The 25751-nt window shown below is 32.4% G+C and overlaps 1 long non-coding RNA gene across 2 annotated transcripts; it reads left to right on the top strand.

Moving 5' to 3' along the window:
- The first annotated feature begins 67 nt into the window (after positions 1-67).
- On the top strand, positions 68-25431 carry LOC107079431 (uncharacterized). Of its 2 annotated transcripts, none has more exons than XR_011181619.1 (3): positions 68-179; positions 7870-7974; positions 25143-25431. It is a non-coding gene; the product is annotated as an uncharacterized lncRNA (long non-coding RNA). The 2 variants fall into 2 exon arrangements; XR_001480387.2 differs by lacking the exon at positions 25143-25431 and adding an exon at positions 12026-12141.
- Positions 25432-25751: the final 320 nt, after the last annotated feature.

Raw genomic sequence — 25751 nt, 5'->3', positions numbered from 1 at the left:
TAATCCTGTTGACTGTGCCTTTCGTAACTAGTTTTCATAACTAGTTTTTATATTTTTTTCATAAAATTGTAGTACCAGCAGACCTATACTATTCAGTTCAGACGTCTCCACTACTTCATAAGCACTTTGAAAACTATTTTTGTCTGTTTTGATATTTAGCTGAGATACATACATTTAAGGTAAATCTATTTTTATTTTACGAAATAAACATTTGTGTTAATATTGTGTGATTTTGTATATTTCCTGATGTTTATAAATCACATTTCTTAGGTTTTAACTGACATAAAGTTCCTTTGCTTTTGTATTGTCACTAAACTCGTAACATTAATTTACTCAGTGTCAATTACCTTATTACCTGGGCACCGTTTATTTACAAATTCTGGTCATTTATTTTTATTTTGTTATTTATTGCTAAGTTTGTTCTTTTTCCAACTATTTTTCAGTTTAAATATTCAGATAAAAACAGCTTTAGTACAAATGGACCTGTAATAACTAAGGACTCGAATATTTTGAATATTTTTATGTGCCGAAGGTTTCCTGTTACAGACTTCCATTTAAATCAAACTTACATATGCTGTTATTGAAATTGTAATAATGAATTTTCACCTTATTCAGAATTGTTTTTTTCAACATGAAAAATAATTGTGGGGATTCTTGGTAGACTGGGTAGTGCTCCAGGCTGATTAATAAGAAATATGTGCTCTGGAAGGATGCTGCATATAATTTTTCATGCTGGAGGGATTTTAAAATTCCGGTGGCAGAAACTAATTGGGTAAATTTGCTTTAAATATGCAGGCAAGACACTGAAAATAGCCCTTGCAGATACCAGCCACAACTAAATGCTCAAATTTAAAGAGTAGAGTACAGTATACTAAATCAAAAAATATTTTAAATATTTGCTATTGAGCTTGATTGCACATGCATTGAAGAAGTAAAATGATTTCTGCATCTGTCTCATCAGAGTCCCCACACTAACCCCTAACCCCCACTGTAACTTTAATCTAAACAAATCCCAGCTGAACACTTTTTCTTACGTTAGGCACTTACCAAAATATTTTATACCCAAGACACTTAAGACCTGGGAGATAACAGTTTAAAATGGTAGTGCTTTTTTTTCCTAGCAGCAGACATGCAGTCATCAAATCATGACAGAAGCATAAAAGTATCCACTACATTACAACTTCAATGCAGATATTTTCTCCCTTCCTCGGTTTTTTTCCTATTTAACTGCTCATTTGATTGTGTTCCTATTCATAGTTTAATGTATTAAAGTAAATTGGCACAATGACAGAGTGGTAAGCATTGCTGCCTCACAGTGCTGGGGTTCAATCCCTGTCTGGGAGTGCTGTATGTGTAGAGTTTGTATGTTCTTCCTGTGTTCATGTCGGTCTCCTCTTACAGTCCAAAAATATACTGGTAGATTAATTGACTTCTGGGAATATTGGCCCTGGTATGAGTGTATATGTGTCTGTGTCTTTGTATCTTCCCTGTGATGGACTTGTGATTGTCCGCTGGGTTAGGCTTCTGCTACCCCGTGACCCTGAATTGAAAGAAGTTCTTAGAAAATGGATGGATGTAAATATATAGTACAGATATAGTTTGATAATTATGCAGTTGCTTTCCCTATTGACAAAAACTGCTGTAGAGTGGTGGGACTGAGTTCATATCCTCCATTTACAGTATGTCCTCACACCTAAAAAAGGATTAACAGAAAAAGTTTTGCATTAATTATTTAGACTTTATAAAGTAGAATTGACCTTTAATTGATTCACAAAGCACGTCAATTGGATTTAGTAGGAGGTTCAAAGTGTCCCAGTACTTAATTTTCACTAATTCTAAGGATAATATGCTGTATCACAACATTACATTTGGAAAGAGTGTTTTACTTCATAACACTCATAGCCTTCATTAGCCTTTGTGTGCTGTAGTATCATGCTTCTCTTCTATTCTTTCAGAATTTGATTGATCGGGTATGGCAATTACTACTGTATCAGTGAAATATATCTTAAAAGTGTATGTACTTACTATTATGTACAATTTATTCAGTACTTATTCATTTGCAGCCAATGCACAATGGTGTATCTGCCTACTAAAACATATTTGTGAAATATCCACCAAATATGTTCCAGAAACAGAATAGATTATTTTATTTTTCAGCTCACTTGTTAATCGGTGTGTTTCTACCACCACTTCACAAGATTTTAAATGCCCTTGTAAGATGAATGGGGTAACACCTCAAAATCAAGCTTGGCAATGCACTGCACTGCTGCACTTGCTGTGCATGGTCACATAAAGTATTGATATGAAGCCCCCCAACAGTCTGGATCTCCACGGTGTTGGATTTTCATCTATTTGAACTGATGAAGGATGCTAAGATAAGAATTTCAGTAATGACAATGAGGTTTAACTGGCAGTGCAATAATGATTTACCAACCAACATAATTTTATTTCAAATGTATCCATGAGCTTGTTACAAAAACTTGTGTACAGTATGTGCTCCCTTTAAAATCTCACTAGTGTTGAAAAGTACAAGTGTTCTTCACTTTTGAAACATATTTGGTGGATAATACACAATATCCCTTATGCATTCACTCTCAGTACCCTTGTATTACTTGGCAACCACTCAAGTTTTCTTAACTTTGTTCCTCCCGCCACCCACTTGATCTGAGCTACTATACAGTAGCACATACTCCTCCAAAGTCTAAATTTCATTACAATTGAGCTATATGTGATTGCTTGTTTATATTTGACAAGGCTTATAGATTGATTATAAACATGAAAGTGAGATGGTGTAAATATTTTCATTTCCTTATGGTTTATAATCTTGTGTTTACATCAATATTTGAATGAGTGACAGTTGCTAGCCATGCCTTAAAATATGTTCTGTGGCATATTTTACATACCAGCTTAAAATATCCCACTATTAATACAAGAACAGAAATTCAAACTGCATGTGTTCACGCTGAATAAAATTAATAAAATGTAAAAGTATAGAAATCACTGTAGCATTTTAGGCTGTTTTCTGAATAAATATCTGCTGGAATATGATTGTTAAATTAGAAATATATGTCCCTAACACATTTGTAAAGTATTCACATTGTGTAGTGAAAAAAGAAGAAAAAATAAAAAAAATAAAAGAAAAAGAGAAAAAAAGAAAAGCACAACAAAATGAGACAGTGAAACCAACACTGAAATTATAAATGGAGCTACAATGATAAAATAGACCTTCAATTCTACTTAACCAAAAGCAAGTGTTGAAATATCTGTGTTTGTCATCTTACTTGTCACCTTACTTACTGGGTAAAAGGTTCTACATACAATAGTTTTAAGATTTCTGGGTGTGTGTTTGTGTGTTACCTAACACATAATTCAAATAATTATTTAAACTGTCCTAAGTTCTTGGTAAATTAAGAGTGGACATTAAGGTTCTCCTGCTCATGTTTAAGTCACTGATTGATCTAGCTCTAGATTATTTTGAGGATTTTTTGTATTATTATCATAAAACTCTTAATCTGAGATCTGTTGTTTCAGGTCTGCCTACACACAAAAAACCATGCTCGATTAGAGTCCATTAGAGATTGTACAGCAAATTTTTAAAAGGATTGTCTTTTCAAATTAGTTTTTAACATGTTGTATATTTTAGTTTGGGTCTAACAAGTCGGTTTGCTGTGCTTTTCATTTTTTAGCTTTTGTTTAGTGTTGTTATGCGTATTATGTGCATGCTAACGTACAATGCTTTAAGTTTTTGAAAAGCACTGGCATTGCAATTCATATTATCATTACCTTTTCTTAAATAAAAAGTAAAGATGATCACTATAATTTGTTTTATTATCAGAAGGAAACTAAAAAATAACAAAATAAAAAGACTAATATGTCAAACTTAATGTCATTGCTTAAATTTACAAACTATACTGTGTATCAATTTGTATGTAAGATAAAATTTAGAGTGAGGTCCCTTCATGTTTAATGTGACTAGCAGTATATGGCATGTCCTGTACTCACACAAAGAATGTTTTAATGATACAGAAAAGGCATTCAGAATGCTTAAGCATATTCCCTCTAAAGCTAATATTTCTTCAGTATATGTTTTAAGCAAAGGTTTGTAATCATTCCGTCATTAATTCCTGACAGTCAATTACTCACTACTAGTACCAACTGAAACAGCTATTGATCTTGTACAAGGCCTTATTTTTCATCCTTAAATGACACAAATCACCAAATTCAACTTGTACATATAATGGTCAGATGAAACCAATGACCAACATGTCATGTTATGCTAAGTTTTTATCCATGAAATTTCACCTTACCATTTAGCCTGAAAAGGTTTAGATTGCCCTAAGAGCATGGCCTCTAAAGACAGCTCTTTTGCTGCTAACTCGACCTTTTATGTTTGAAGCTTAATCACTGACAAACGCTTGCATTAATTAGCTACTCTCATCTCATGCCTCATAGTTTCCATGCCTTAAAGCAATGCTAAACAAGATGACCATGCTCTGATGAGCATGTGTGTGGAAACCTAAGTAGCAATGCGCAAATGAGTCTTGCCACCACTCTTGCTGACAGAAGCCATAGCCCCTTGGCCCACAGATCCCTCTTTTCCCACCTGCAGATCTTATTTACTAATTATTAACAGCGTTAACTGCTAGCAACTGTGAAAGACTCAGCATGGTGGCAGTGCTTGGTATGTTTAACTGTTCTCTATAGACCTCAAATTCTCCTGAGTGACAGCTGGCTCACTTTTAGTATTGCTTTAATAAATTTGTCTTCGGTTCTCCCAATTACACTTTCACACTAGCTGCTTTCTTAATGGCTAAATAAGGGTGTTATTTTTCTGTTTAAATGCAACACAGAATAAAACATTTGCCATTAAAGGGTTAAAACACTACTACTACTACTACTACTACTACTACTACTACTACTACTACTACTACTAATAATAATAATAATAATAATAATAATAATAATAATAATAATAATAATAATAATAATAATAATAATCTTTTATTTATTAAGTGCTATTCCAGACCCAAGGATGCTGGAATGGGATACCTCTAAGGAAAACAAGTTTGTTGATGTAAGTGCTGTTGACTACATCAGTATGCTACTATGGGGACCACATACTGTACACTGTACTGTGGAACTTAAAGTCCTTTGGATAAGACATTACACCAAAACATTACTATTTGACCATTAAAGATTACAATGATATTAACCCTAATTCTTGTAAATTTGTCATGTAAATTCCTCTTGGAACTTGTGAAACCCAGACCCACCACAATTTATACTTTAATCCAATTGGTAATACAATTTCTAATTTCTACACACGATCTGCTATATAGTGAGGCTGCTGGCACATGATAGCTGCCAAGTGTCATCCAGGTCATTGGGTCATAAATACTGTCCCCTCTAGTACTCTATGTGAAGCTCCTTAGTACCTTTAAAATGAACCATAACATATAGAAAGCAATTAACTGAGTGATTAATGAATTAATTAATTACTTCATTAATAAAGACATAAGGAAGTCTAAATACAAGAGATAATTTGGTTTTTAGTCTTGTCTTCAGTGTATAATATTATAATAATTCAATCTAACCCTTTCTTTAAGCATCCCAAGGAGTCAGCTATGACGTTTTGTTCTGGAAAGTGAATCAGAGTCCTCTTTTGAAAAAAAATGGTCAATTATTCTAAATTTAATTTCCACTTTTGTGGCTGCTAGTTATACACAGTTTACTTCATTCATGGGTTTGAAAAAAGCAATTCAGTTTGAAGATGTTTTGAAACTTTGAAAGACTGGAAGACTGAAAATTATTTTAAAATAAAGAGTAAAGGGAGGAGACAAAAAAGTTCTCCTTACGTCAGGCAGGCCAGCAGTCTCTGAAAACACCTCTAGCTCCAGTGCTGACAATAATAGACATTATCTTCCTTCCTAGAGAATCTTAAGCTCGTGGATTTGAAAAGACAGCACAGGACACTCACTCCCCTCATTGATATCCTCATTCCTGTAAAGGCACATTTCTGTTGGGATGTTGATGGACTGAAATCTAGGTAGAAGTGCAGAACATATCTTCCATTTAGCACATAGGTGATCTTCTGTACTGCCTACCTTCCTTCAAATAGAGCTGTCTATCTGTTTACAGGGTAAACTTTTGGCCGTGGACTGTCTTGTCTTCAGTGTTAAATTAACCTTTACTTGATCCTTTTAAGGCAACTCATGCTGATGCAGCTCCTCAGTTCAACCTCCTTTAGTAATACATTCTCTGAATGTACAGTATATAACATTTTTTTTAATACCAAAGGATCACATCATGCTTTACATATAAGTGGAGACCCACTTCTACCACCTTCTGAAGTCAGCCTCCACCCTTGTCATACAACCCAAATACTATTCTCATCAGGGCATCTAAAACTGAGCAACAAGGCAAGCAGGAAATGGGTTTAAAATGTCATTGTGAAACTAACAGTGACTTTAAAAGTTCTGAAGTTTTATGTCTGATAAACTGTAGGAGTCACTATTCATACATTGACAATAAACCAATAAACCTGGCCTGTATGGGTAAGTGGCAAGAAAGTAATAACTCAAATGTTTCAATTTAAATCTCTTATAGGTTATACCACAGACATGTGACCAAACATTTTATGGCTAGGCTACACTAAAATGCAATGTGTTGGTATAAAAGCAAAACGTAACATCTTGTACAAGCCCAACATAACACATCACCTAGTCAGTATCATTCCTACTGTCAAGCACAGTGGTGGCAATATCATATTATGGTGATAGTAGAAGTATCTGGAACTCAGATATGACCGAGAAAATTACACGTAAAAAGCTGCTTTAGTCCCTAAATAATCTAAATGTGTCAAACACTGAAAACATTTGTATGGCAATGATATCAAGCACAAAGGCAAAGACATACTCAAATGGTTTAACAAGAAAAGTTAATGTCCTTGAGTGGTCCAGTGAAAATCTGGATTTGAATCCAGTGGAAAACTCCGAAACTTAAAGATTGCTGTCTATCAGATTCAGTATGTCCAACAAACTTAATAGAAAGAAGTTTTTTGACAGAAAGAATAGAGAGAAATATAAAATGCTACTGTACAATGTACTGTAAATCTGACGCCTATTCAAAAGACTTAGAATAGTAAGTAGTACCAAATTGGTTCGATCAAGTGTTGACTTAGAGGGCTGAATAATTATTTAATAATTCAATTTCACTATTCATATCTACTTTGTGGGTTTAGCTGACATTCAAGCCCCTTTACGTATAATCGTGTTCAATGAAAATGTTCAAAAAAAAGTTCAGTTGAAAACAGCTTGTATACAGTTCCTTACATGGAATTCTTCATAACTGTATTTTTTTTTGTATATACTGTAGAGTCATAATTAGCAGCCATGGAAAGCTGTTTTCCCTTATTTGGGCTATTCAGCTAGGCATGATTAATTTTAATCTGATAAACATGAGTTTAAATGTGTCCTACAAAGAATGTCTTTCAAGACTATGGTTCAGAGAAAATAGCCACTATGAATTATGAGAGTGTGAATATTTATTAACTCATTTATAATGATTCTATATTATATATATATTAGTAATTTGCTACATTTAATTATTTTTAAATAATTTAAAATTCCACATAAGAATTTGTTCCTTTGTTTTACTGCACTTTACGTTTCATTTTTTATGAAAAATGAATACTTTGTCATTGATTATTCAGTATGTATATAAAACATACCTTTAAACAAAAAATAAGAAATGTTCAAGATCTAATTTGACAGCACTAGTTAACTCTGCACCACACTCCCAGTGCAGAAGATGGGAGTTTTATTTATTCTCCTTTGTACCATTAAGCCATTTTTATTACTTTGCCTACAGGCTGGTGTTGGCACACGTGTCAGTGAGCAGTCCTCCAGATGAGGCCCAGCAATAGAGTGACTTGTTCCACCAGAAGGCTCATGGGACCTGAGGCGGATTATTATGGTAATACTATAGCCTGCTGCCCTCTCCTTTAGCACAGCTGGGCTGCACCTTTCATTACAAGTATTGTAGCAATCTGTTTTGGAAATTGCAGGATGAGTACAGCATATATAGAACACATAAAACATGATTAAAAATGTGAGCCTGAAATAAAATGCAAAACCTGTTATGAACACCTTATATCAAATCACAGTGAAATGGTTAGAATCAATCTTTCGTTGCAAGCCATTTGTACTAGCCTGATTATCTTTTATATACCATTCTGTATTATTAATGACTCTGTTACAACAAAACGTAGCATTTTTTTAAATTTCAAGATACATGTGAACTTTGTTCTTTTGATTAAAATGTTAATTCAGTTATTAACTGAATTGTGTATATTACAGCATGTACACTGACTTACTGAATTGTGTTTATAACAACTGATCCTAAGACACTGAGCCTTAGGCTTTATATTATATTTTGTTATTTTCTGTTTGTAGTATGTAGGTGAAGTGATAGGATGATATTTTAAGTATGTTATAGAGTATGTGAGAGACATTTTCGACAATTTCCACTTTATTACGAGACAAAGGTTGTTAACATTTTGTACAATTGAACATAATTGATTTGCAAAAAGAAGACTAAATCAATACCGCATTTATTTTCTATCCAGAATACATTTGCAAATATTCATTTTAGGTCACTAGCTTGTGAAACTCTAATTATTTAAAATTTAATCACTGTTTAAATTGATTTTGGATGAAAAAAAAACTATCCTTTGTTATTTTCTGACATCATAATTTGCTAGCCACCTGACAGTATGACATCTGAAGATCAAATGTAAAGTAGTTCTGCATATGCTAATTGTGTTTTTGTGAAACATTTTTATAAACCTCTAAGAGTTCTTATACTGAAAAAAATCTTTACATATTACTGATTCCAATACACTGGGCTGTACTGGTGAGCTAGAACTTCAGGTATCAGTTGAAAATGTATATTTGCAATGACAAAAAATACATAAAGAAGGATAAAAACATTTCAAGGTTTTTTTTCTGTTGCATTTGACTGAATACAAAAACTGATGTTTACTTGTATTTCTGTGGTTAACATACTGACAAAATCATCTGATTGTTTTTGCCCTTCCTGATAGGCGAGCATGTTTTTTTCATTTACTGCTTACAAACTCAGTCATTTTTCTGATTCATAAAGAGGGTAAGCAGAGTTGCTACATTACCTTGATAGGAGGTAATACACTACTTAAAATAATTAGTTTTTTAACTAATTAACTGCATACACTGTTACACTGTAAGTGATTAAACATGATTCAGTGATGTAAATACCACATACTGTACACAACTGCTGGTGATAATAGCATATGTTCATAAAAAAACATGTATTCTTACCTAGAATGATAGATGATAGTTGTTTTTTTTTCATTCCACATTGCAGTAAAATAATATTAAATAAATAATAAATAGTAATAACTAAAAAGTAAATTATTTATCTTGTAAAGTGTGATCTTGTACACCATGGTCTACAACCCACATGTGCATTTTATTAAGAATATAACTGTTAGAATTATGTTATTAAACAGTTATTTGGGTTTTGTCATATATTTCAAGAGTCAATATAGGACAAAGAGAAATAGACAAATTTTTCACAGGAAAAATTAATCTCTTAATAGAAATATACTGAGAAGTTTACAATGCAATTTTATTGCAGTGTGGCCTATTTTCCACACAGATTTTCACAGTCTGCTGCTCAAAACCTGGGAACATAGTATATCTGCAGCATATATATAACTGCAAGCAGAAACAACATATTTTTATATATAGATTCCTATGCTTGATGTCATCTTTCTGTGCTAATTTCTTCTTAGGTTTATGACATTAATTGGGACAGATGCTTGATACAGTAGATTAATGTTGAAGTAGTGATGTTTTTGTTCCTGAAATCAAGTAAAATGTGGTGTATAGATGAAACTGGGAGAAGCAGAAGAATAAGTCTTTAATTCTTACCCTCCTGTCACCAAAAATAATACACATTTCTGTACCAGTGTGAATTTGGAGAGTTCTACAGAATTTCAGAGGAGGCAGAAACCAGTGGTACATACAGTATGCCCTGTTTTTTCTATGTCAAACTTCACCTAACAGTCACTATCAGCAAAAGCAGTTCTGTGGAAATGGCCTACTTTTATTAAGTTCATGACTTACAATTTTTTTTACAGTCCAAGAAGCTATGCTTTATGCAAAACACAGCATTGATATAATTATTAATGCCAAAATAGTTTTCTCTCTTTTAAAAATAAAGTTATACTTGTAACAGATGTCAACAAATTGAGATGTGATTGATTATTATATCAGTGTTCATTTAACTTAAGGAAAACAAGTGCCATGTACAGTAGTTTGTTTGGAACACAGTCTTTAAACCATGCATTCAGCAAGACCTTGCTTGAATTAATAAGCTCTATATGCAAGACAAGCATCATGATAACACACTTGCTTATAGCACTTTTGTGCTTTAGGTGTGGAGATACATATTGTACCTCTACTGTATCTGTATATGCAGAATTCCTATAAACTTTACTGCATAAGAGTAGACAATATAATTTTTGAAAGTGAAAGTGATAGCTTAACTTTGCATGACCTTAATAATGAGTACATTAGCATTTTGAATAGTTGATGTCTTCAAGGAAGTCTCCCACTCTTTATTCCTAGCTACTTCTAGACTCTACAGTTAAATGTAGTCATTTATTGATGTAATGCTAGCTCATTAAAGGCTCCATTTTGCAATCACACTTCTTATCTCAGTAGCAGAAAGTGAATAACAACAGCAGTCTGAATCTATTGATCATGTCGGGTGAAGTGAAATGTCCCCCCATAACAAAATGCTTGACCACCTAAATGAATGAGCAGTTAATTTCATGAGAAACCAGTAGTTACTATTGTACTTAGTTTCTTTTCAACATTTGATGATACATTCTGGGTATTTGTTGAAAATTACATCTTGGTGAAATCTGCAGCGCAAGATTGCACAGTTTTTCCATAACAATTGCACAAAGGTAGGAATTTGGGAGACTTAGTAATTCAATTCAACTCTAGTGTAAAGCAACAAAATATAGTTTTTTTTTTTATATTGTACAGTACAAATTGTTAATACAATAACTTTAAACTAAGTACTAGCTTTGTTAGTGATGAATGGGTTTCTGACAACATTTCTGACAAAATTGGAATTTGCATGATTTTTACCAAAATCTTAAATTTCATTTAACTACAGATAGTTAAAATAAATTATTTTTATATAGGCTTTACTTTTGCCTATGATATGCTTAATGATAATAATGTCTAGTACATACTTTAATAATGGAGATGATCTGATTGGCGATTAAGGATGCATAAGGCAAAGCAGAGCATAGTTGTAAAAGATTTTACTGATCACATCTTCATCACTACTTTCCCTCAGGGCTTTAAATAGTCAATTTTACACAAGTCTGCATAAGCTAACTATTATTTTTTGCAATGAGTATTTGATTACATAATAAACCTCGCTGGAAATATACAAGACAGCAGATCTTTCAAATCATCTTTAAGTTGAAATTGGGTAGTAATTTGATGTGAATCCACATTTGCTCTGCCATTCTTTTCAATTGAAGATGATACATTTGTCTTTCACCAGATATTTACCACATTGGCCAAAGTGCGTTCTTAACTTTTTATTTAATAATCATGATTGAATGTAAGTTTTAATTGTAATTATGATTGATACAATTTACATATGAATAAATCACTACCTAATCTCCATTGAGATTTGTTACTTAAGATCCTCATATCAACAGCAGGCCCTTGTTTTTAGGTCATTTGCTTACACTTTATATTTACCTGTAGGGGAGAAAATGTATTTCTGAATTAAGTAAAACATAGTTTACATTTGTAAAAGAAAAAAAAACAAAGCCAAGAATTTAAATTAGAGTAAGAAATGAGACTTTGAAGGGAATGTAATTAGTGTGCTTAAAGATTAGAGTGCTTAAAGTCTGAACCTTTTCTGTTTGTCTTATTATTGTTTGACTACTAAGGTATAGGTGTGCAATGCAATGCTGGACTAATAGATGTACAAAATTACCATCAACCACAAGGAGACTGATTATTCAATTGGAGTCTATCCGCTGGTGGATCCTGGATACACTGCTAATCCAGGGGCAGGTCACATTCCTCAGGGAAGTAAATGGAGTTGATGATATACTGATAGAAGGTTCAAGTATATACATCATCCTTCTTCCATTTGTCAGTGTCACAGGCAACAGCTTGCACTGCTAAGTGATTCTGCAGTGTCCTCTCAAAGACTGCTCCCTCCACCTTATCAGATTAAACTGTCAAAAAGGAAAATCATTCACTGTTAAATAAACGATACACATTTCTGTTTCAAAATTTTACTTTCTACTGTATTTCCAAAATAAAACCCATAACACCAAACAAGATGTAATGTCACTTTCTAATTCAACTCAGGAAGAATATTACATATGAATTAATATATCTAAATCATTTCCATTCTTGAGGTCTGTTTTTTGTATATTTAGGACATATTTAGGATAGAATGAGCATATCTTATTAGAACATGTTTACTGTATAGGCTAATGAACTTACGAACAAGTAAAAAAATGACTGATTATTTACTAAAATAGATTCTTAAAACTATATAGCATTTGATGATTTGATCTGTATACAAGCAGAAATGGAAGGCAGGTTGTGTTTTTCTTTATATAGGATATTGGGAAATTATATGAAAGCGCCTTAGTGTGGAAACTGTAACCTGAGTCCTCAAAGTTCTGGAGTGAAGGACAATCCAAATGATGGTGTGTTTTTATTTAAAAAGAGAACAAAGCACAGATAGCTGTGAAGTCAGTTCCACATAAACACTAAATTACAGCCGATAATTCATGGTTAGAACAAAATATTTTAAAATAATGTGATATGGTTGTGAAATATTTTTGTGCTTACAAAACTGATATACTTAGAAGGTTTGTATTTCCCCATAAAAGGTTATTAATTATTTGTGGCAGCTTGACTTCATATTTGGATGCTGGTGGCCTGGTCAAGGATTATAATTACCACTTCTCTATTTGCATCGTATTTATCTCCCCTCTTCTTAGTGCCATATTACCCACAGCATCTCCTCTCTCCCTGTACACAGAACCAAAAGTGCAGGCACATCATTTATTGATAAGACAAAAAGAATGTAATGAAATTATCAATGTTCTTGAATTAATTATGAACATGATTAAGAAAGCTAAAATCTCAGGAGCCAGGATCTCATTACCCATTCAGTCTTAGGGATTGCTTTCATTCAGTGAAGGAAAAAGGCTTTGAGCAGACCACTTTGCATTTCCCTTTCATTATTATATTGTCTTGTTCAATGTGCAGTTGTCCTAATGCTTTTCACCCCTTTTGGTTTTTCAACTGCCTTCTTCAGTTGTGCCCTCCTAAGAATGTTTTCTTCACTTTTATTTTTCCTATGAAGACATCTTGCAATGAATGACCTGCAATGGTTTTTGGTGTCTGTGGAAGTGAAGAGAACCTCAGCCTTTTATATCTCTCCAAGCAATATTTGGTTCAGTTTTCTCAAAATATCTTACAAGGTAAGTAAAAGACTCAAGCCAAAAACTCCACTTGCTGATGTATGTGTGCAGGTTTGATGTGGCATAGTACCTGTTGTCTCACAAAGATAATGACATCATTATTGCCTTGTATAATCGGGGGCTAATTTAACTTCATTGAATAGTTTCTTGATGACAGATATTAAAACAGCTTAATTTAAAAACTGCTTGCATTTGAATTTCTTGATTACCATTGATACTCATTATTATAAGGATTGTCAGTAGATATATTCTTTACTTAAGTAAACTACATCACAGCATTTAAATTACTAAAAATGAGCAAAAATCAATCAAAATTTAAAATAAGACATTACTAAAAACTACTACCTTCTGTGCCAGAACTATTAAGTTATTGGATTCACTTTAATGACAAATCATTAACATCATTACTCAGTCATTATCAACCACAATATGTAGATATACCAAGCTTCCTTTTCAAAAATTGCTTTAACAATCGTTTTTACTCTGTGAAAATATAATCAGAATAAAACTGAGTTTAGTTTTTTCTATTACCAAAAGTTCTGTTCATAAGCTCTTTATCCACTTTTCTGTGTTTCAAACAGTTGTAGTACATCTTATGTGTCAATATGTGATGATTCATAATGATTTATGAAAGTCAGGATAAGAATGTGCATGGTACAGTATGTACAGTTTTATCATTTGATCTACATTAGATATTTTATGTGAATCACGGTAATAGATCCTACCTAGGAAGCAGTAGTTAGTAATCCATGATAATGGATAATGGCAAACAAGATATAGTAATCTAAGACACTTTACAATTGATTTATCTTAGACATGTGATAGCATAATAGTAATTCATTTCAAGAAATACATAGGAAATGCATGCATAGTAAATTTAAAAAGAAAAAATAATAAAAAATATAGATAATTTACACATAAAAAAATCTCCAGAAAATACATAATATTTAGTAACATTTAACTGTTCATAGGTTGAATGACTACATATACTGTGTATTATATAATGTAACAAATGCTATTGGTGCAAATACAAATTTGTTGCATTTAATGCTAGTTAATATATGAACAACTAACAAGTTATTGTTATATCGAATGAATTAGGACTAAAAGTCTTATGACTTAAGATTTATTGGGAAATTATCATGGAAAAATCCAGATAAGGCCCTGTAATGTATATTGCTTATAAATGTATTCTATTTTGCAATAGGTGTCTATGAATTTAAAGACATACCTTTACTTTTTTTACAGTTCATAATCAAGTATATTTTATTTTGCAACATTGGTTAAGCATAATTCCTTAAACCTAACTTTCAAATATGTGGGAAATCGAATCTCATATTCTCCTGTTTAGGTGTGTGGGGAAAACATCTTCTTTAGCATTATTAGGTTTGCAAATGGTTTAATATGGATGATTAAAATGTGTTTTTAGTAATGCTTCATATTTAGTCACATGGGAAAAGCTCATTAATATGTTTCCCTTGCTGAAAGGTTAGAGCTGGAAAGTTTACAACTGGGAAGCTTAAAACCCTTTGGGCATTCCGCACAAAACACCACTATTCTGCTATAATGAATCTGTACAGAAGGTTTTTACTTCGTTACTTTTACTTTTGTACTAAAAAAAGTTTTTACTTCCTATAACTATTTTATATCACCTTTAAATGTATTTGTTAAAATAGTTCTTTAAAAAAAAAAACACCTGAAACAAGAATGAGCTCAGAAGTACTGTACACAACTAAAATCTAAAGATATTAAGAAGTGTACTGTACTCTGTGAAAAATATAATTAGCAGGAGCATTGTGTTTCTATTCAACAAAGGGTTATCATTTTCTGTACCCAGACAGCAAAAAAATTATACTGTAATGAGCAGACACAATCACAGACAATATCTACTTTAATATAGTAAGTGTTGTACCTAACATATTTATACAAACCTATTGTTCTTATTAATGCTTTGATTAATTTTGCCTTGTGTCTTTTTTTACCCCAATAACAGCTAAAAAATAAGTGTATTATTATTCTGTCACTGTAGATGTAAATGTATTAACATTATTTAAACATTTTTTGGCAAGAACGCAATAACTGAAAACAAATTTTAATTGCATAAAAAAATAGCTGGCATGTTAATTGTACATGCTGCTTAACAATTTCTAAAAGTCTTTCCATAGGCAGATATACTGTAGGAGAAATCAAACAAGTGTTTCATTGAAGGGTTAAGAAACATTTTTGTGCTTCAGATTGATCCAAGTATTGGATCACACATAAAGCTGCTGTTACTGGATATTACCTCTGCTATCACACTGCTATGATAGCAGAGATAAGAACTGCTTACCAAAGAGGATGCTCCTAAAGGAGAGATATAGTTTCCAATTCCTTAGGGGGAGAAAGAAAAACATGCTGCTGTCTCAGGAACTTTTAGTTTAGCCAGTAAATTTTTGGTCTTATCAAGTTACAAGTCCAAACTGCATGCATATTTTAATGTTCTCATTAAAATCTGCTGTAAGAATAATCCAGGCGATGACTAATAAAACCTTGTTTGTTTTACCATAAATAAACATTCATCTTTGTACATTATGTGATTAAATAGAGCACAATTATACATAAGTATATGAATTAGGAAGTAATTTGATTTAAATATATGGCTGAGACTTTATAAAAAAAGAACATTTTGGTTATTTACATATACAGTAGATATTTTGCAGAAGGTATTTATATTATGCCCACCAAATTTATAATGAAACACATTGCTTGCAGTTTTTATTGCATAATAATCTGCAAACATAGGTCACAAGAAAGTTTTATCTTTTTATATGTTGTTCTGTAATTTTGACATTAGCTCACATATATTACCTGGTGATAAACTAATTCATTAGGTCTCATATATTAATATTAGTGTTAACTTGTATAATAAATCAGAGCGCTGAGTACCAGACTGGAGCCTCAAGTTATATTGCAAAGTACCACAGACTGAAAGTGGGCTTGAAACTCTGGTAGAATGACTGCAGAGAAGAAAGCAAACCACTTAGTGGGGATGTGTTTAATTCATAGAGAAGCTACAGGTTATAACCTTTCCTTCTCTGTCTCTAAGCATATTTCAGTTAAAATATAGTAATGGCCTGGTCCTTACCTGGATTTCAGTTACAGTATATCACTCATTTAGTGCATTAAAATGTAGTACTCATGTTCCAAAAGACTTATGTAATCAGCGTTATTATTATTTCGCTGTCAATTTTATAAACAACAGTCAAAGTGTTTTAGTAAGTCTGAAAGTTAAACTGTTTTAATTTGAAAATGAGTTAAAAATCTTAACACATTGTATGTTTTCAGAACGTTCAATGAAAAGTTTTTTTGTGTTAGGTGTTTTACAAACCACAAATTACTTGATAGGTTTTGAGACATTTAATTAATTTAGACAATAATTTTTATAACCCTAAATGTATTGAAAAAAGTACTTTTATGGTGTTGCAAAATTGTGTGTAGGAAAATTATATAATTTTTCCATGTATTACTGATATTTTCTTTTTCATTATTTGCATAGCTGAGGAAATATTACTTTTAATTAAACTGTAAATGTTTAATTTGAAGTGATCTTTAAAGCAAAACAAATGAATGAATAAAGCATTATATTTATTTTAAAAAATTGATCAGAAGTACTCCTTGAGAACAATTAGAGAAAATGATGGATATGGCATGATATAGATATAAATATAGATATAGATATAAATACAGATGTAACTAGTAAAAATCTACACTTACGGGAGGATAAAAATACTATTGCACTGCCATATATACATGACTTGTATACTGTGTAATAAAACTGCTGCCAGTAGAAATGGTAAGTGCTTACTCAAAGGTTATCTTCAGCTCACTCATCTCTGGAAAGGGTAGATTCAAATGTAGCTGTTGTTATTGAACAACAGACATCTAAATCATGATATGTGCTATTTAATTAGATGTTTATTTCCTTTTTTAAGAAGTCCAGCAACTGTCAGAGGCATTTCTATTTGCTAATTATGTCCACGTTTAGTTATAATAAATTGATGATTGCATTGCCTCACAAAAAAATATCTAACAGCCCTTGGGGCAGGCATCTAGACACCATGTACAGTCAGGAAACTGTCAGCCATGGAGCTGCTGTTAGCCTGGTTTACTAAAGTATCCAGGTAGCAGCTGGTGCAGGCTATGTGCCAACTACGACAGCCCATATGGTCTCTTTAGTAGGGTAATTATTTCAACACAAAAGTCTGATACCCCAGCCCACTGGGTCCAGTTTTGCTGCTTTAAATTGACTCACAGGCTTTGTTAGTAAGTTCTTTTGACAAAATAAAATGTAAATGAAAATTGTAGTAACATGATACTACAACCTCATTGGGAAATGCAGTATAACCTATAGGTGCAGGACAGATGCAATATTAATCCTTGGAGATTTCAGTGTATAAAACTGTAGAAACATCTTATTAAATTTAGTTTCAGGCCCAAATGTAGAAAGAATTTTGTCTTGCCTGTTGAAACTTTGTGCATTTACTGTAAGATGCCTTAATTGGTTATGCTTTTAATTAGATCATGTTACAATAATTAGATTTACATTTTCAAAGTAAAAATATTTTAGTGTTCAAATAAGAGTTGTCAGTGTGGTATGTATGCCATGTGAAACGCATTGGTCAGAAAAATCCCTGCTGGGAATAAACAGAGGCACAGTTAGGTTTTGCCTTAGAAGAAAACCTAAACTATACATCTCACAAGTATGTCAGAACCTCTGTAGATACAGTATCATTCTCCTTACCTATACAGAGGACTTTAAATTGAATCCTAATAATGTTTTAACTTTGTACTTTACAAAACATGCAGTTAAGCTGACTGACGTATAGCTTCCATTTCAATATATCTGTTGCAAATGAATATTTATGAAGTGTTTGAAATAAAATCTATTTTAATACCAATTTATATGTAGAATATTATTGTGAAAATTCGTATGCAATACAATACATGTGGTGAAATAAACCAATAAATAGTATAATTTTCAAAAGGTAACAGTCTAAAACTATGTGAAGTAATATTTTAAGGTTAGGTTAAAGTTTTTTTTCATGTGTGTTCATGGATCATTCTATTTCAAATTATTAGAAGGCCGTTAAATGAGTATTTTTGCATGTTAAATAATATTTTGATTAAATGAAGCTAATTTTAAAAGTGAACCATCTGAACTGGTGGAATGGCCTTAAATGCTTGAGCAAAATACTTCACTCAGATGGCTGCAGTAACAATCTCAGTTATATAAATATCAGACAAATAAATTAATAATACACTGCCATGCTTTTTAATTATGGTTATGTGCACAGAAATGACAAAATATAAGATGGGAGAGTAAAAACTGAAATTTGAACTACATATGTACAGTTGCAGGTAAAATTTATGGGGGTAAGACATTAATGTTCAGCTGTGTATTTCAAGATGGTTCTACGTCCTTACGTGATGTCCTTTTTAACAGTGAGAGAGGCAGAAGACAAAAACATTTTTCATGCTATCAATACCACATATGGCATTAGACTGTCAAGGAGTCACTTAGAAGAACAAAGCTAATGGGAATGCATCTTGATTTTTTTGTTTGACCAAACCCTTTTAAGTCATATGCTTTCATCTTTATTAAATTCTGCCAGCTAAATTTTTAATACTTTAATGAAGAAAGCAACCTTCATTTTGTACTCTTGCATATTTAAGAAAAAAACTAAAATTCTTATTTAAGCTACAAAATTCTTGAGATGCCATTGGTAACTACTGCATATCAATCTGCATTCTACTGTATAAATTATATTAATAAATGATATGTCAACAAAGTCCTGGTCACCACAGCATTTAAGCAAACTAATAATACTTTTAGTCCTTTAGAAAATTCCCCTGAGGAGTTTCCTTGTAATCACAATGACAGAATTAAAGTGTTTTTTATAATAACTGCTAGTAAATGCTCGTAAACTAAATACTAAGGGCTTCATTTAAGTGACTCTGCCTCTATTAAAAGCTAATGACTGCACTATTACAAATACAAATAATTCCAACCCTTACAGTAAGTCCATGCCTTTGTGAAGACAATCTTTCAAATGCTGTAAGCTATATATAAATATGTATAACAAAGAATGTTATACAGCCATATTTCCTTTTATGTGAATTTTTAAGTCAGAGATTTTGCAATATGACATATATTTCTGTAGATAGGAGCTCCATCTTAAAAAGGTTTCAACATGCCTGCTGGGGATTTAAGGAATTCTGACATGTATTTGTTCAATTAATGATCAAATGTAGTATTTTTCAGTATACTGTAATTACTAAAACCTTTCCTTTAAGTTGTTTAAAATATACATTTGGTGATATCTCCATATGAAAAAAAAATCTAGCCAATCCACTGAACTGAGATACCAAAGTACTAAATGTAACACTTCTGAATGAAAACCTTTTTGATAAAGATTTGTGCTCTTGGAGAAGATCTTCTGATAAGAATTTAAGAATGAATTGCATTATAAGGAAATTCTTATATCCTCATTATTTTGAAAGTACAGTTAAAAAGATAAAGCAAGTGGCTAATTTGTGGTGCCCCTGCAAACTAAAATGGGTGTGCATAATATCTCAAGGGGTTATTTGAAATAAATAGCTCTTTATTTAATAACAAACAATCAGAATGTATAAGTCTATTTATAGCAGGTTAAGTGATCTTCTAAAGCATTCCAATTTATCTTCAAAGGAATAGCTTATCCTAATAAAGTGTTTATTAAAATAGCCTTTTGTAAATGTCCAGTTTTTTTAAACAACCATCAGTAATAAAGTATACTTTGTATTAGTTTTTACAATTCATACCTCAATGACTGATCTTGTCCCAATAAGTTAAATCTGTTGCTATCACACCTGTGATAAAAAGAAACCTGGCCAAGACCTTCAAGTACTTAATAACTCCAATCCTATTGTCAAATTGCCTTTGGAACAGCAGTTCTGGAATGGGAAGTGACAGCTTAGTTAAAATCTCATTTCCCATATAATGAGTTCTTTCAACATTTTCTGCAAGAGTTTAGACAGAGATAAAGTACTGAAATGGCACTTGTTAGGTAATTAAGGATTTCTAAATTCCTTCTGACTCTGAGCCATTTAATGTTCTTCTCATTCTGCATTTAAGTGCAACTTTTGATGCTGTCAATCATAGCGTCCTACTGGATTGCATGAGATATCATCTAAGTTATTGTATACTGGTGCTTACTGCTTTGAGTTTGACTTTGCTTTTGTTATCAGGGACCAATTTATAAATTCTGGCTTTATTATAATCTAATTTTGTCCAATTTATTCAAGGTGTTCCACTGTGTTCTGCAGTGGGGCCTTAACGTATTTACATGTCAGATTATTTTGATTTCAATGTTGTGCTGATTACACTCTGATTTAATTGCAGATCTAATCTGATACAGTACCATTACTTCCATTATGCAGTTAAAGGTGTCTATCTGATATTAATATATGATTGTAAAAAACCTTTCTAAGACAAACTGTGCTTGCACTGGTGTTATTATGGTCATGCTCTCTTGTAACAGAGCCACTGTATCTCTCAGCTGACTGTGACATTGTGCTGTTGGTGTGTGACTTAGAAACAAGTCAGATAAAGAAAAGCTGCAAGAATTTTCACAAAACAGTGGTAGTCCATTCTGCTGCAGCTGTGTTCAATGATTGCTCTCTCTATAAAAACGGTTCAGCGCAGCAATTTTAATTTCTAATCGGCTCATCATGGTGTCAGGCTAGTTCAGGGTTACATTTACACTAGCAGAAGAAGGTTCTACAGGGTTGAAGGAAGAAGAGAGACGGCTTTGTAGCTTAAAAGTGGAAAAACAGTTTAGCATTCCCTATGGTTAATAGTTAAAAGGGAAAAAAACAGATAGGTTCAGGTTAAAATGGTGAAGCACAGTGCTGTTTGCCCAACATTTATACTTTAGGTTAACAGGGGTATCTGGTGAGATAATGGCAAGGGACGTTACACCAGGGTTGGTCCAGATTTGGTTAACAAAATTGCCAGAAATGTAATAAAATTTATCATCAAGTAGGATGATGAGACCCTGCTTTAAAGAGGTTGTATGTGTACAGGTTCTCCATACTACCAGTTTAGTATGCCAGATTTGCATCAGTTGCTGTCTTATGTGTTGATGTTAATAATGAAATTAAATTACCGATGGAAGTCACAGGCTTTGGTTTTCATTTTGGCCCAGTTTTGTAATTAGAACCAAATGTCAGGGTTGTCACAAGAGTACCTTTTTTCCTCTTTCAACTTTAATTGATTAAGAACCTTGATATCTCTACCTGTTTCTGTACTGTTGATACATAATACATCTTTATTTCATCAAGATTAGTCAAGTACATCTAAGTGCTTCTAAGATACTGTTACAGTTACTGATTGGGAAGTGGCTATTGAGATGTCATAATCTGAAGGGCAATGGTCAGCACTTGGCTAGTATCAACATTAACATTTCTCGGGAGCTTCACAGCAAGGTAATGCCTTCTGAGATGTTTGGGTCCTAGATTCAGTGATCAAAGTGATCATAAAGTTTATCTTGGTTTACTTTAATTTGTTTCTTAGTTAAGTTACTTAGTTAAGTTCTTGATACAAGGGTATCAAGGGTGTCATCAACGGACTAGGAACACAGCATAAATCAGCCAAGAGAATACAGAGGGAGAAAAAAAAGTGAAGGGATAGAAAGACAATAGGACAGAGAGGAGTGGAGGAGAGAAGGTCAGAGCTCCTTGTCGAGATCATCCAAAAAGATTCTAGTTAAGTACAGTATATGAACCTTGTTAAGAGAGCGTGTTTTAGGAATCTCTGATTTCCTCTGTAAAGGATCCCCCAATTAAAAACATCCTCTGCTGGTGAGTGGGTGCATTTTTACAATAGTAATAGTAATAGAGATATGTTTGTATTTATTTTGTAGCCTTTTAAATGTTGGTTGTATTCTGTTTAGTTTTCGAAAGCAATTTTATCATATTTTAGCCTTTGTAGGTGTTATATAATAATGTAATACTTGGTAATAGTCTGGTGTTTTTCTGGGTAATCAGGACATACAGTAGGCTTCTGGGATGCCTTGTTTGTAAATTTGTAAAGAGTGCAAATTGTGTGTTGCATGTGTATGTTGTCTAGTGTCATTTTCATTGTTAATAAATATTTGATTATCCTAGTGTGCTTGAATTATTATTCTTTTCACCAAAGCTCAGCCATAGTACACATATTATGGTTATTTATTCTAATTATTGATTGATCTGCTCAGTCTTTTTGTGGTATCTGCTATTTTTGTAACCCACTATTTGTAACAGTCCTAAATAAGGTTCACTATGTCCAATACTTAGCACCCACAACTTGTGTGAAAATCAATGTACTGTACACTAAGTACTCCTGTTCCCCTTAAACTGCACTGGCGTCCTGTGAAAATTAGAGTGAAATCTAAGGTTTTCCTTTTCACGTACAAAGCACTTAATGGTCTAGATCCAAATTATTTTAAGGATTTCCACAAATATTTCATGAGTTTAATTCAGCCTTTAATCTGAGATCTGCTGATTCAGAATTTCTTACTCTACCAAAGACCAGGCTCCATACAACAGGAGCAATAGAGCTGTTTGTGGACCTCACTGCCCAAATTCTGAATCTATCAAAAATCTTAAAAATCCCTAAAGCTAATAAAGTATAATTTATATTTAAATATGAGTTACTAGTTTGACTACTGTACTTTTCTTCTTTCTCCTTTTACTTTTGTTATGTGTATTATGTATGTATGGCACTTTAAGTTTCTTGAACATAAAAACATAATCTCTTCTTCTTCTAATAATAATAATAAAGGTTTCAAATAAGTTCAGTATATTTGGCCAACATAGCACGTGTTTCAGCTTCAGAAAGAGATTGGGCTACTTGTTCACAAAACCTACTTGCCTTTGTGTAAAAAGTGCCTTCTGTTCTTAGTTATAAACTCACTTCCATATAGATTCCATCTGAGTTCTCTAGTCTGTATTTCACATACCAGAGACTGATTCTGAAGAAGTAAAATTTTCATTGTTCAATCAGAATTCTGAATACAGAAATATTAAAGAGTGTTGAAAAATGTATTTATGTAACATAATACCCATTTATGTTATCTTTGCTAAAATGACTTTTTCTAGGCATCAGTCTATTACACGTTGAATGCCATCATTTAACTTACATTTTAACAGTTTGAAAGAAGTAGACCTTTCATTTGAATATTAAATTGTTAATTCACATCTGAAGAATAAACAGGCTTAGAAGCAATATTTTATGAACAAGCATGTTATTAATAATAACATTCTACTGAGTCAGCTGGTCACCTTTAAATAATTTACAATATGTTCAAGATTTGCTTCAGTAAAGTTCACAAATAAAAATGCATGTCCCACATTTACACTCTAATCCGTTAAAATGTATGGTTTCCATGAAAATGGCTGATGGAACAGTGTTTGAAACGTGAGAATCACCTGTGTGTCTTAGAAAGAGACACAGTCCTATGGGATGGAAATCGAAGCTGTGTTCAAGGATGCTCTATAACTAAGTTACATTAAACAATCACAAATTTAAAAATGCAGAAATTTAATCCAAACACATGAAAGTTTTATGACATCAAAATAAATTACATCAAGTTTGCCAATTTATTTTCTCTGCATTATCAAATCACATAAACACTATACACTGCATAATATTTTTACATCTTACAGATTGCATAACAACAATTTTCTGAGAATACAAATAATAGTGGAAATACAGTACTTTATTATTGTATATGTAGCATAAATAAGAATGACAAATGTATTTTGTACTTGTGCTGCTTTCCACCACAATAGCAAAGCTTCACTTATTTAATAAATATGCAAAGTATGCTTTATCAGATATCTGATATTGTATATGTTAATTCTATGCTTTGTTAAGGCTTTATGTAAGATAATGTATACAAATATGGGAGCATTAAAATGTTAGCAAATTTAAAACTCATTAGACAATAGGATATCACACCTAATTGCTATAAATAGTACTCAAAAGGAATATCCAAAATGTATCTACTGCCATGGAAAGTCTCAAAATAATGCTGTCCTTATGTTGGGTAGATTGAATTTTAAACATGTCTGATACTACTTTGGTGTTATTTTGATATTATAACTAATTACTCCTTTAAATCACATAAATCACCACCCCACTTACAAAAGAAGGGAAAAGTTTGTTCTTTTGCTAGATGCTATGTTGTTTTCTATTTTATGTTCAGTATACTTATTCAGAAAAAAAGGTTACTTAAAGCTTATGTATTTAATTAAGGAAATGCATGTTCATCTGCTCAAGAATCTGCTCTCCTCAGCACTGAAAATGGGAGCAGCACTGCAAAAACCTCAAGACTCTTGATAAGGATGGCACTGAGCAAGGTGCAGGCCCCTCAGTGATAACCTACTGACTTCAACATTATAGGTCTTTCTGCTGGAATTGAGTTCTACATCTTCCTCAATTGGTTATTGTCACCAATGAGTAATGGATGTTCCCTCTGCGTGTTTCTGGGTATAGGATCCAGTCCATCAAGCCAACAGGAGGTACAGCTGTGGGCCACAGGGACCTGCAGATAAAGGGAAAGCTGTTAAAGGTACAGGGACCACCAGGAACTCGATGGAGAGCCTCCTGTGCTCTGAAGTGACAACTCTACCTCAACCCCCTCCTCCTCATTTGTAACAGTTAGAATACCCATTAATCATACTGTACCCATAGGTAATATAAAAAGCTCAGATAAAGACAAAAAATACAAAAGAAAAATGTCCTAAAATGGCACCTTTGAGCCTGAGTAATTTATAACATTTTATAATACACACATACAATACATATATTTTTATTGCTGCACCACATAGGAGCACATAAAGAAATTAACCATCAGAATAACTTAATTGAAATTGTCAATTGCAATTACAGTATATTGAGGATTTAACAATGTAGATTTTTAGAAAATAAATATATATATGTATTTATATGAATAAAATCTGATAAACTGTGGAATTAATTTAATACTTTATTTGAGTATTGTTGTTAAAACTAACACTGTCTTGAATTTTAATCAATATTAAAAATTTAATTTAAAAAATATTTTGCACCACTTATTAGGTGCATTATACTAATTACAATGTT

Source organism: Lepisosteus oculatus, chromosome 15 (genome assembly GCF_040954835.1).
Source record: "Lepisosteus oculatus isolate fLepOcu1 chromosome 15, fLepOcu1.hap2, whole genome shotgun sequence".
NCBI lineage: Eukaryota > Metazoa > Chordata > Actinopteri > Semionotiformes > Lepisosteidae > Lepisosteus > Lepisosteus oculatus.
Note: the sequence above shows the minus strand (reverse complement) of the source record. Positions and strands in the feature narration are given on the sequence as shown.